The following is a 10,801-nucleotide window of genomic DNA, read 5'->3' as shown; positions in this document are numbered from 1 at the left end:
TGCACTGAACACGGCACTGGCCTCAAACGATACGGTCAAAAGTTTTCACAATCACCAAACACTACACGATAAGCTCATCTCTTGTCCCACCACCACCACTTGACATATGGTTGGTTCACAACTGGCGCTTGATTCCACTACACGACACCGATTTAAGTCAATTATCGGTGTAGCAACACTGTTGTTAATTTGCATTAGGAGCAGGGAATGATACTATACTCGTTCTGTGGGAAATTCAGTAAATTTAGTAAAATTTATTTACATACATGCATATATGTAAGATTGTTTTTTGTTTAAGGTTAGCGGGTAGTTGAGAATTTGATGGCATGCCTTTTTCTAAACGTGTATTTGCTATGATGTTATACTGAAATTTCTTACTTTATGAAAGTCTGCCATATTTACTAGTATCTAAAATATGCCGAAAGAACATATTAAACTTTGTTACTATGACCCACTATGAAATTCTTGTATTTATTGTGTGCCTATTTGGGTTGTGCTCATACATACAGTTCTGTTTATAAATTCATCTTATATTGAAAAATAGCAATATCACTTAATAATATTTCATTCTTAGATACATATGTTGGTATAATTTTAAATAAAATAAAAACATGTTTATTTTTTAAATCAAATATAAAAATAAATATATATATTTTTTGCCCATTATGATTATTAATTAAATACTAAAAAACATGTATTTGTAATTTACCTCGTATTACTAAAGCTATTCATATTTGGAAATCAAAGAAATTTCTTCATAATTTAGATAAACATATGTACAAGTATAGTATGATGTTAATTTTTCGAACAGTACACATTTAAATAATGATTAACAATAAAAGTTAATTGTTTCATTGACACTTGTTGACTAAAAATTTGCCGATATCGGTTTGACAAATTACCACATTGTAAAGTTGGCGTGTTCCAAATTCAGCAGGTTGATTTAGTACTACAGTGTTGTAAAACTTGTTTGAATGTGCTAAAATCACAATTTCAGTTTTAGATTTTACTTTTCGAGGAGGTCGAATATTTATTTTAGCATATTTTACTTGGATTAAATTTATTTTATTATTATGCATACATCCAACGAATTAAGGTATATTCATACTGGCAAAGCACAGACCGGCAACCGCGTGTAAACAGCAGTACGAAAAGTAGTCTTTTGTACATTCTACATGGATATATTCATATGTTTCGTAGTGTATGTATGTGGCGTAGACGTAACAGCAGTAGCCGACAAAATCTAGTCATAATATACGGCAGTACATGTCACCGTAACGTATCAAGCAAAGCCATTTTTCTTTGGCCACGAAACGAAAGTGCGCATGCGTATATGAATATTTTTGAAAACGTCAATATTGACTCGATGATAAGCAATATTGCGCCGTATCGTCGCGCTCTGTAATTTATTTTATTTTAAATAGATGTATACCAAGAAGGCTTGACAGGAAGACCCCAATGCGCCTTCCTGGACAATTATTACAAACAATTCAGCATTTTATTATTACATAAATCACTGTATTTCTAGAAGCTGAAGAACACGAAATAACAATTAATTAATTACAGAATTAATCCATTGTGACATCTATGGATTTAGATTTTGTACATAATTTTTACAAATTATACACACAATAAATACAGAAGATTTGTGACAACAGGAAAGATGATTTTTGCCCATTTTGAGGAACCGTTTCAACAATGATCAGATAAAATTGGCAAACTCTGATAAGAAACGATCGATTTGGAGTCACAAATACCCCCAAATCTAGCTAGCAGTATGGCGGATCGAATCCACTGATCACTTGGTGCTAAACATACACGCTACCATTAAGCCATACTGCTGGCTTAAAGGTAGCGTGTATATGTAAGCTGGTTTTTCCTTCTCGGCCAAAACTTGTTTGAACGTGCGCTGCTGTATAATGTGAAAGACATTAGTCTTTTCCGTGCACTGTTATGTTGGATATACCGGCGCGGTTTTGTCTCCAAGTGCTTTTTGCTAGGGCGCTTTTGTCATTTTGTCTAAGTCTCCGTGTGGTTTTGGCTCTCGCGGTTTTGTCGCCGCGCGGCTATGTCGGCGCGGTTATGTCGGCGCGGTTATGTCGGCGCGGTTATGTCGTCGCGGTTATGTCGGAGCGTTTATTGACCGAGTGGTTTTGACTGAACACCGTTATGGATAAACCTTTAAAAATTGATTGCTAATATTTTCAACCACTATACTCATATAAAAAATCATCAAGGCAAAATATAATTGGAAAATCGAATTTTAAATTTCAATATTCATACATAACATGAATAATGGAATATGAAATAAAATACTGCACTTCGGTGAAATTTAAAAATAATTATGTATAAGGTTGACATTGTCTTCAATGAAATTCCATTTTGAGTGCGATGATATATTTAATTACACGTTTCGGCCGCAAGCGACGAAAAATTCGAGCATGCATTTTACACCATGCAAATTTAAATTGCACGCTCTTGAATTAAATCTTCTTAAAGGATAAAACAAGCCGTCCATGTTTCGAATTTCAATTTATCTATCAATATATCAAAAATGTCGAACGCGCCAAATTAATTAATTAATTTTGGTATAATATAATTAAATCCATATTTAAAATCATTCAATCATTGTCACTACCTTTTTATATACATAATATGATATTTAAAAATATATGCAATGATGTCTTGCATTCTCAGCCATTAAAGTTTCGATTCGGAAATTTGACTCTGTACAAAATAGAAAATTTGCGCTGTCATAATCTTAAAGGTTTTTTCGCATTGCGTATTCTTTACTGAAGGTTTTTCGAAATTCTGTTCTCGCAAGGTACTCGTAAATACATACATACATAGTGTGGCCACATATGGTAAAAAAAGTATTGCAGGTACGTATGTATGTATTTACTTTCAAAGTCAAACTAGGCAATAAGTATAATTTAAGTCATCCTGTGAAATTTGTCGATTCATTCTGTCGTTCAACGTGACAATATATGTATGATCATTTAGGTATGTTATTAATATTGTAAAGAAAATAATACTATTTATAAGAATGGGTCACCATTTGATTTGGTCCACTTTTTTCTATCAATTGCATTTTCAAATCGCCACTTATCTTTTGATCGAAATTCTAATGACAATAACAATGTCAATGTCAAATTTCATGCGATACAATTTCAATATTAGATTTTTTTTCAATCATTACAATTACAAAATAATCTATCCAATATTTGGAACATTACCTGTATATCAATAAAACTATGATTTAAAGTTTATGCACTATTTTAAAGTAAATCAAATTTATTATTTTCGTTTCATATGCAATATGCCGCTTTTTAACCACATCGTCGCCATAAGGGCACCGGTGCGCGCTCCTTCGTATTTAAGGCTATGGACTCAAAATTAATTGTGTTTTCTTCACAATGACATCTAAAAATATCCTGTGATACTAATGAAATTGAAAAAGTGCTCCACTAGTACGAGTTTTTAGCTCGCAATTTTACCGATTTAAAATTCAGCACACTTCCAATTAACCCTTTTAAACGAAAACAAAAAATAGTGTGGCCAGAATACTATCCCAATAAACATGTTTCAATAGAAAATACTCAATATAAAATAGCATTAACAGTAGGAAAAAATCCCAAATAAAATACATACCTTTGACTTTTGATTTGAACTGGATGACTACTTATAGAGATTTGAAAGCTGAAAAGTACTACAAATGAAAGATAAAATATAGATTCCAATATTCATTTTGAACAGGAAATTGACAGATTTTGAGACATCGACCGAACATAATCAAGATATAGAAAAATCGGACGATTTAAAAAACACATACATATATCTCCGAATCCCGAGCCAAACAACATTTTTATTGCTAGATTCGTGTTCACTTGGTATAGATCTATAAGAAAAGTCATATCTAGTCTCTGAACCAAAAAAAAGTCGTCATTTGTCGAAAAGTGTAATCGAATCGGTTTCTACAAACGCGTGGTGATTAAGTGGTTAAGAATCATTCTACTTCAAGTAACAATTTTAATTGAAAAAATTTAATAATTTAGTAGAAATTTCACCTATTTAAATATTGGCCAGCAGCACGGCTCGGTGGTTGCGTTGATACTAAGCACCGAGTGGTTAACGGGTTCGATCCCGTGAGCTGACTGCGATTGAAAAGAATTTATTATATGATCTTTAATGCTGCTGGTCATAATTAGTTATTTGTGACTCCAAGTCGATCGTTTATTATCAGAGTTTGCCAATTTATCTGATTTCATTGTAGAAGCGGTTTCTCCATCAACTTGGCAAACACCATCCTACCCACTAAGTCACCACTATTTGAATATGATTTTAAAAATGTATTATCTATAACATACATAGATGTCTCGCTAAATTTATTTTATGTATATAGTATTTGTATGTTGTTTATACATATGTCTGGTCACAATGACGTTAAGAGTATTTTGTAATGTCACTGTGTTTAATAAGTAAATAAATAAAATAATAATAAAAATTGCATATAATTAACAGTCTTGATTAATAAAAACGATACCGTCTCCCAGTGGAACATCTTAATCGACGAAAAAAGTTGGAATTCTTGGAAAAATTCCCGGAATCCTGTTAGCCCAGCCTACTCTACCAATTTTGATAAATTTGATTCAATTCATTGGATTTGTTAATCTCAGATTTTATTTAATTTGTTTATTGAAAGAAAACGTGAATGAAAAATAAATGATTTCATTTAATTTCAAACAATAAAAACAAATGAATGAAACCAATATTTTTAAATACATTGAATAAATGTTTATGATTTCTCACATGACATATGGCTTGTTTATTTAATTATTATTATCACTGTATTTTATTTCAAAAGTCGAAAGATTACTAATAATAATATGCTCTTTTTATGCTACATGAAAACGTCATAATTTTGCATTTTACATTCACTGGCATACAAATAGCCATTGTTATAAAATTATCCTTAACTACATAATATAGTTTCATCAATAATGTCCTCATTAGATATAATCAAATTATAAAGGTCAAAACACGCATTATTTTAATGATCTCGACGACTTTTTAAAATACATTAAGAAGCTCCAGATATAAAAGAACCCGTTTCGAAAGCTGAAAAGTAAGAAGAAAGTCAATAAATTAATAAAAATCTTATCAGCTGTAAAGCAGGGCGTATTTTTAGGTCAGATAAAAACAGGACATTTAGTAAGGGACATTTTATGTTATTCACACGCATATAAATACTAATCCTAAATGACATAAAAAACGTGATTTGATTCTTAATAAAACTCTACTACTAATCAGGCCCGGCCCGAGGGTATATGGCGCCCTAGACAAAATGGTTTCAGTGCCCCCGCCTCCCCCCCCCTTAAATTTTAAACAATAAATTTCATGAAAGTTCTTGAAATTTTATGTCGAAGAAAAATATATTAAGACAAAAACAAACAATTTAATTTAAAATTTTTATTCAAAATAGGCACGTTTTATATATGTATGTACATATACATTTAATTTCACACAAGATATTTAATTTCGTGAAGCAAATCCATCCCTGATATACATATATATTATGTACAAACATATGTTTAAGCGGTATTTTATATAAAATACAATTCCAAATTGAAGTTTGCTATTTTACAAGTTTCATTCGTGAGTCGTTGATATTTAACAGTCAACTTCCTGCGTTCCTCGCAAATTATATTTTACAATCAGTATTGTTACTTCGAGTATAAAAATTAAGTTGAATAAAATTGTTTTATAATTTCAAAGAATGCCAAATTATTATTTTTATTTTTTCAATTTAATATGAATATAAAAAAAATTAAAATGGAGGCAACTCGCAGCACCCCTTGTCGATGGCGCCCCTAGGCACATGCCTAGTCTGCTGCACCTTTGAGCCGTCCCTGCCACTGTTTAATTATACGAATTCAAATCAAACAAACTGCTTAATGCGTAATATCTTCATACAAAATTAGATTAAATTTTCTTAAAATTATATATAAAAAGTGTGATCTTATTGATAATATAATAAAAGTGTGAGTCATTACACAAAAAAAACTAAATGATAGATTATAAAAAAACAAAATTAACACACTTAATTTAAAGTACATATGCATGTACATAAATATGTATATTTGTAGTATGAAATATCTACGAGTATATTACGGTAATTACTCGCATATATAGTTCTTGTATATTCAAATAATCAAATAATAAAAAAATCATGTATATTCAAATAATATGCTATCGATTAGTAAGTACAAGAATATCATTATGGGCATACAAGGTTTCCACAGTGGCTTTTTTTTTACTTATTGAATCCAAACGACCATCAATGTATTGCCAACTCTTACCTTGTACCTGTGCAGTTAGTACAAAAATAAATTATAGATATATATGTATGTATACAAAAAAAAAATCATTAGGGTCACAATATTAACCCTATTAATATCACATATTGATTCGACAGAATATAAAAGTATATAAACACTTACTTCGAACAAAAAAGGCATTCAAAATGGCATACTTTCTATGTTTAAACAATATAAATCACCAATTCGCTTGCGAAACGAGAAACCGCACTTGGCAGATATTCAAATATTACAAAACAGCTGTTTTCAATTTTTTAAATGGCGATATATGTATTTACATATGTATCGATATCAGCTCTGACTAATTTCAGGAAATGCAATTTTTTACAAAGAAACTATACGGAATGGGATAAAATCAACACAGAACGACGCATATTCGTTCCAAATTACAAAATTAATGAAATCATGTCAAAGCATACCTGATTTCCGACGCATCGGACGAAAACTTTCATTCAAACCGGATAATGCTTGCGCAATCGATCGTTGCACTTCCGCAACCTTTTACGTTGTGATAATGAGATTCATTCACTGTTCTGTTGAAAAACTAGTCCAATTTTTAACCGATGACATTTCGACTGATCTGTTGCACAATCTTACACACATTTTACACATCTAAATAAATGAATATTCTAATTTGATAAAATGGTTTTGATCTCGTGCCGCTTGTGTGTGTGTGTGTGTGTAAATGTATGTATTTCACGGTGCGTTAATTTTTTTTAAATATTACATCTACTATTTAGCTATTTTTAATTAGTATGTATGTTAAGATGCACTTGTATATGAAGTAATAATGTCCACAGTGCGTAATGGACAACTTCGATATTGTACGTACCGATATCGAATGGTAAAAGAAAGTTGGCTGTTGCCGTTTTCATTTCATCACGCTGTCTCCCGCACAAGAAAGTGGTTAAAAACTGAGGAAATGCATTCGTTTCCAATTTTAATGATAAAATATTAAATTTAAACCCTTTTGGATACGCTGACGAAATCATCTCTAAAAAAGGCGATCAACTGTCAAAATGATAAAACGTTTAAAATCACTATGTCAACTAACATATCCCTTTTTGTACACGAAGAATTTTTTTATTGTACTGAACTATCGATTATTGTGTCGGTTCATTGTTCGTTTTGTGCTAATAATGCACCTATTAGTATTAAAATATTCCGAATTCAGTATGCGAAATTGTTTTGTAGCCCTGTAATCAATGAATTGCATTACCCACATACTCGTTTTCCCTTCTCCAGAGTTTCGTCTATTGTGTAACACAGAGTGCAAATTGTGCGGAAATTAAATTATTATTGCGGAAAATTTGCACAAATAACTAAAAGTAAACGTAGTATTATAAAGATTCATCGAATAAATCATTATAACGACTTGAATTTCAATGAAAATTAATTCATGTATTGTTTTAGTTTAGATTTTTGTTTTCATAAGTTCAATTATGATATGATGAATTTTCATATATACTTTTTAATTCTTTACCTATAGTAAAATTTGTTTATACAAAATTTATACATACATACATATGTATGTATGAATTTAAACTATGTAAAATTTATAACAACTAGAGACATCTATTTTCTGATCAGAATATAATGTTATAAAGGAGACATCTAACGACATTAGGTAGATAAATAAATTATATTATATTATTTCGACAGATTATTGTTTTATTATACATATTTTATATTTATTATATTTTATAAAATATTATTAATTAAAGACTTTTTTATATGTAATTTTTTTTATTTAAAATGGAAGACTTACAGTTTCATTAATAAATTAAACAAAGTTGAAATAAATTAAATATTTTTAACACTAAATCGAGGCAAACATGAATTGTATTTGCTTTCACATATTGTTTTTATTTGAAATACTAATTCGTGTCACCAAACATATAATACAAATGTATATCTTTCGTATTAGGCATAAACATGCAACAGTAACTTATATGTATGTGTTTTTATATTAAACAAAAAATTGTCAAGATAAATTACGACTTACAATTATTTCAACGGTATTCAGGTGTATTTTGATGAATGAAATAAGCATAAAAATAGACGTTAAAGAAGAATTATGTACATCATCATCATTATTGATCATCTGAAAGTCTTCTATTGAACAGACTATTGATGAAAATTGTTGGAAATGTTCTTATCGATTTGACTCGACTATCGGAAAGGTCAGTTTTAGTTTTCCGTTAAACTTATATATAATGAAGTTCTGAAGCACCATCCACTTGTATGTTGTCCATGAACACGACCGGTAGGAATGGCCAATAGATAAGTTGGCAATCCTGCTTCCGCTCGGGAAATGGATCCCGCCAGAGTAAAAGCCAGAGAACGTCGGTTTCAGTCTTTGGTAGATGCTGGTAGAACGCAGATCTTTCTCGGTCCCCTCTCGTCGTCATTTTTCTGAAGGCGTCAGTCGAAAACACTCTTGGTCTTCGTTACCCTTCAAAGTCTTCGCTGGAAAAATTAACTCGACTGATGACTAGTCTTCGGCGGTGGCGTTTCCATTTTCCAGGAAAGAGGGTTGGCTATTTTCAATTACTATTGTCCTACAAAGAGGGTTGGCTATTGTAAATTAATATAGTCCTACAAAGCTAGAGAGTACAAAGTCAAGGTTGACAATATTGAACCCATTTTTTTGGGCGAAAGCACCATGTGCGCCGATTCTTACTGATGACGTCCTTTTTTACAAGCTTTTTTTATATATATGATATTTACGAATGAGTTTTTCATATTTATAATATTACAGAAAGATTTTATAAATTAAAATTCAAAAAATAAATATTTTTAATTGTATTTGAAGTATATATCATCATCATCATCATTTACAGCCATTCGCCATCCACTGCTGGATGAAGGCCTCTCCAACACGCTTCCACTCGTCTCTGTTTTGCGCAACACTCATCCATCTCATTCCGCACATTTTCCTAATTTCGTTCACCCATCTTCCTTGCGGTCTTCCTTTTACTCTTTTGCCTTCTCTCGGGTACCATTCAAGCACTTCTTTTGTCCACCTTTCGTCCATCCTCCTAGCTACGTGACCCGCCCATTGCCATTTCAATCTCTTCACTCTATCCACTATGTCCACTACCCTTGTCATATTTCTCACCCACGTGTTCCGCTTTCTGTCTTTCCTCGTTATGCCAAGCATACAGCGTTCCATACTTCTTTGAGTGCATTGGATTTTATTTAGCATCTTGGCGTTCAGTGTCCAAGTTTCACATCCATACGTCATCACTGGCAAAACGCATTGATCAAAGATCCTTTTCTTCAGGCAGAGTGGCATTTTTGATTTAAAAACAGCATTCATCCGTCCAAATGCACTCCATCCTAATTTCATACGTCTCTTTATCTCTTCATTTTTACTACCAGATATGTCAATTATATGACCTAAATATTAATAATTATTTACTAATTCTACTGGTTTATTATCTAAGAGGATGCTATCAGGCATGCAATAACTATTGAACTATTGGTTTAGTCTTATCTACGTTAATTTTTAATCCTACTTTTCTACTTTCCCTGTCCAGCTGTGTTAGTCTGATAAGTAGGTCAGCTGAATCACGAGCTACTAAAACTATATCGTCTGCGAACCGAAGGTGACTCAAAAAGCGATCATTGATGCTTACTCCGGCTGTATCCCAATCCAAGTTCCTGAAAACTCCCTCAAGCACCGCATTGAATAACTTGGGCGAGATTGTATCTCCTTGTCTTACTCCTTTTCCTATGCTAAATCTATCTGTACCTGAAAAAAATTTAACCGAAGCTGTGGCATTCTTATATATTGCAGCTAACAGTCCCACATAGGGTTCCGGCACTCCCTGTGTTTGTGGAGCGTTAAGTACTGCATTATGACTAACTGTATCGAAGGCTTTCTCTTAATCGACGAAACCTAGGCACAATGGCCGTTGATATTCGTTGGCGCGCTCGATTAGTTCGCCAACTACTTGGAGGTGGTCCATTGTGCTGAAATTTGCCCTAAGCCCTGCCTGCTCTATAGGTTGGTTCTCGTCGAGGATATTCTTCAGCCTTTCTGTAATAACCTTCGTGAAGAGCTTGTAGACCGCTGAAAGTAAACTAATGGGTCGGTAGTTCTTGATATCGCTTTTGTCGCCTTTTTTGTGTCTTAAAATGATAGTTGCGTGGATATACATACATATATGCACATATTTTGATCAAAGAAATTATGATGTACTCATTTAGATCAGCCGCGGATCGGCGATCCATTTTTGAATGATATTTTTTTTGTAATAAACATATTTTTTTTTTTGGTTTTCCTTTCCTCGAAATGTACCACTCTTGGGCGTCGCCTTACTTGTTTGTACTCTCATGGTACATCCTCGGACTCGACCCTGTATGAGCGACAAGGAATTTTGTCCAAAAATTCGGCCAGACATCTGCATCGATCACAC

The sequence above is a fragment of the Arctopsyche grandis genome, chromosome 13 (assembly GCF_051622035.1).
Source record: "Arctopsyche grandis isolate Sample6627 chromosome 13, ASM5162203v2, whole genome shotgun sequence".
NCBI classification, from domain to species: Eukaryota; Metazoa; Arthropoda; class Insecta; order Trichoptera; family Hydropsychidae; genus Arctopsyche; species Arctopsyche grandis.
The sequence above is the reverse complement of the archived record's forward strand: the minus strand, read 5'-3'. Positions refer to the sequence as shown.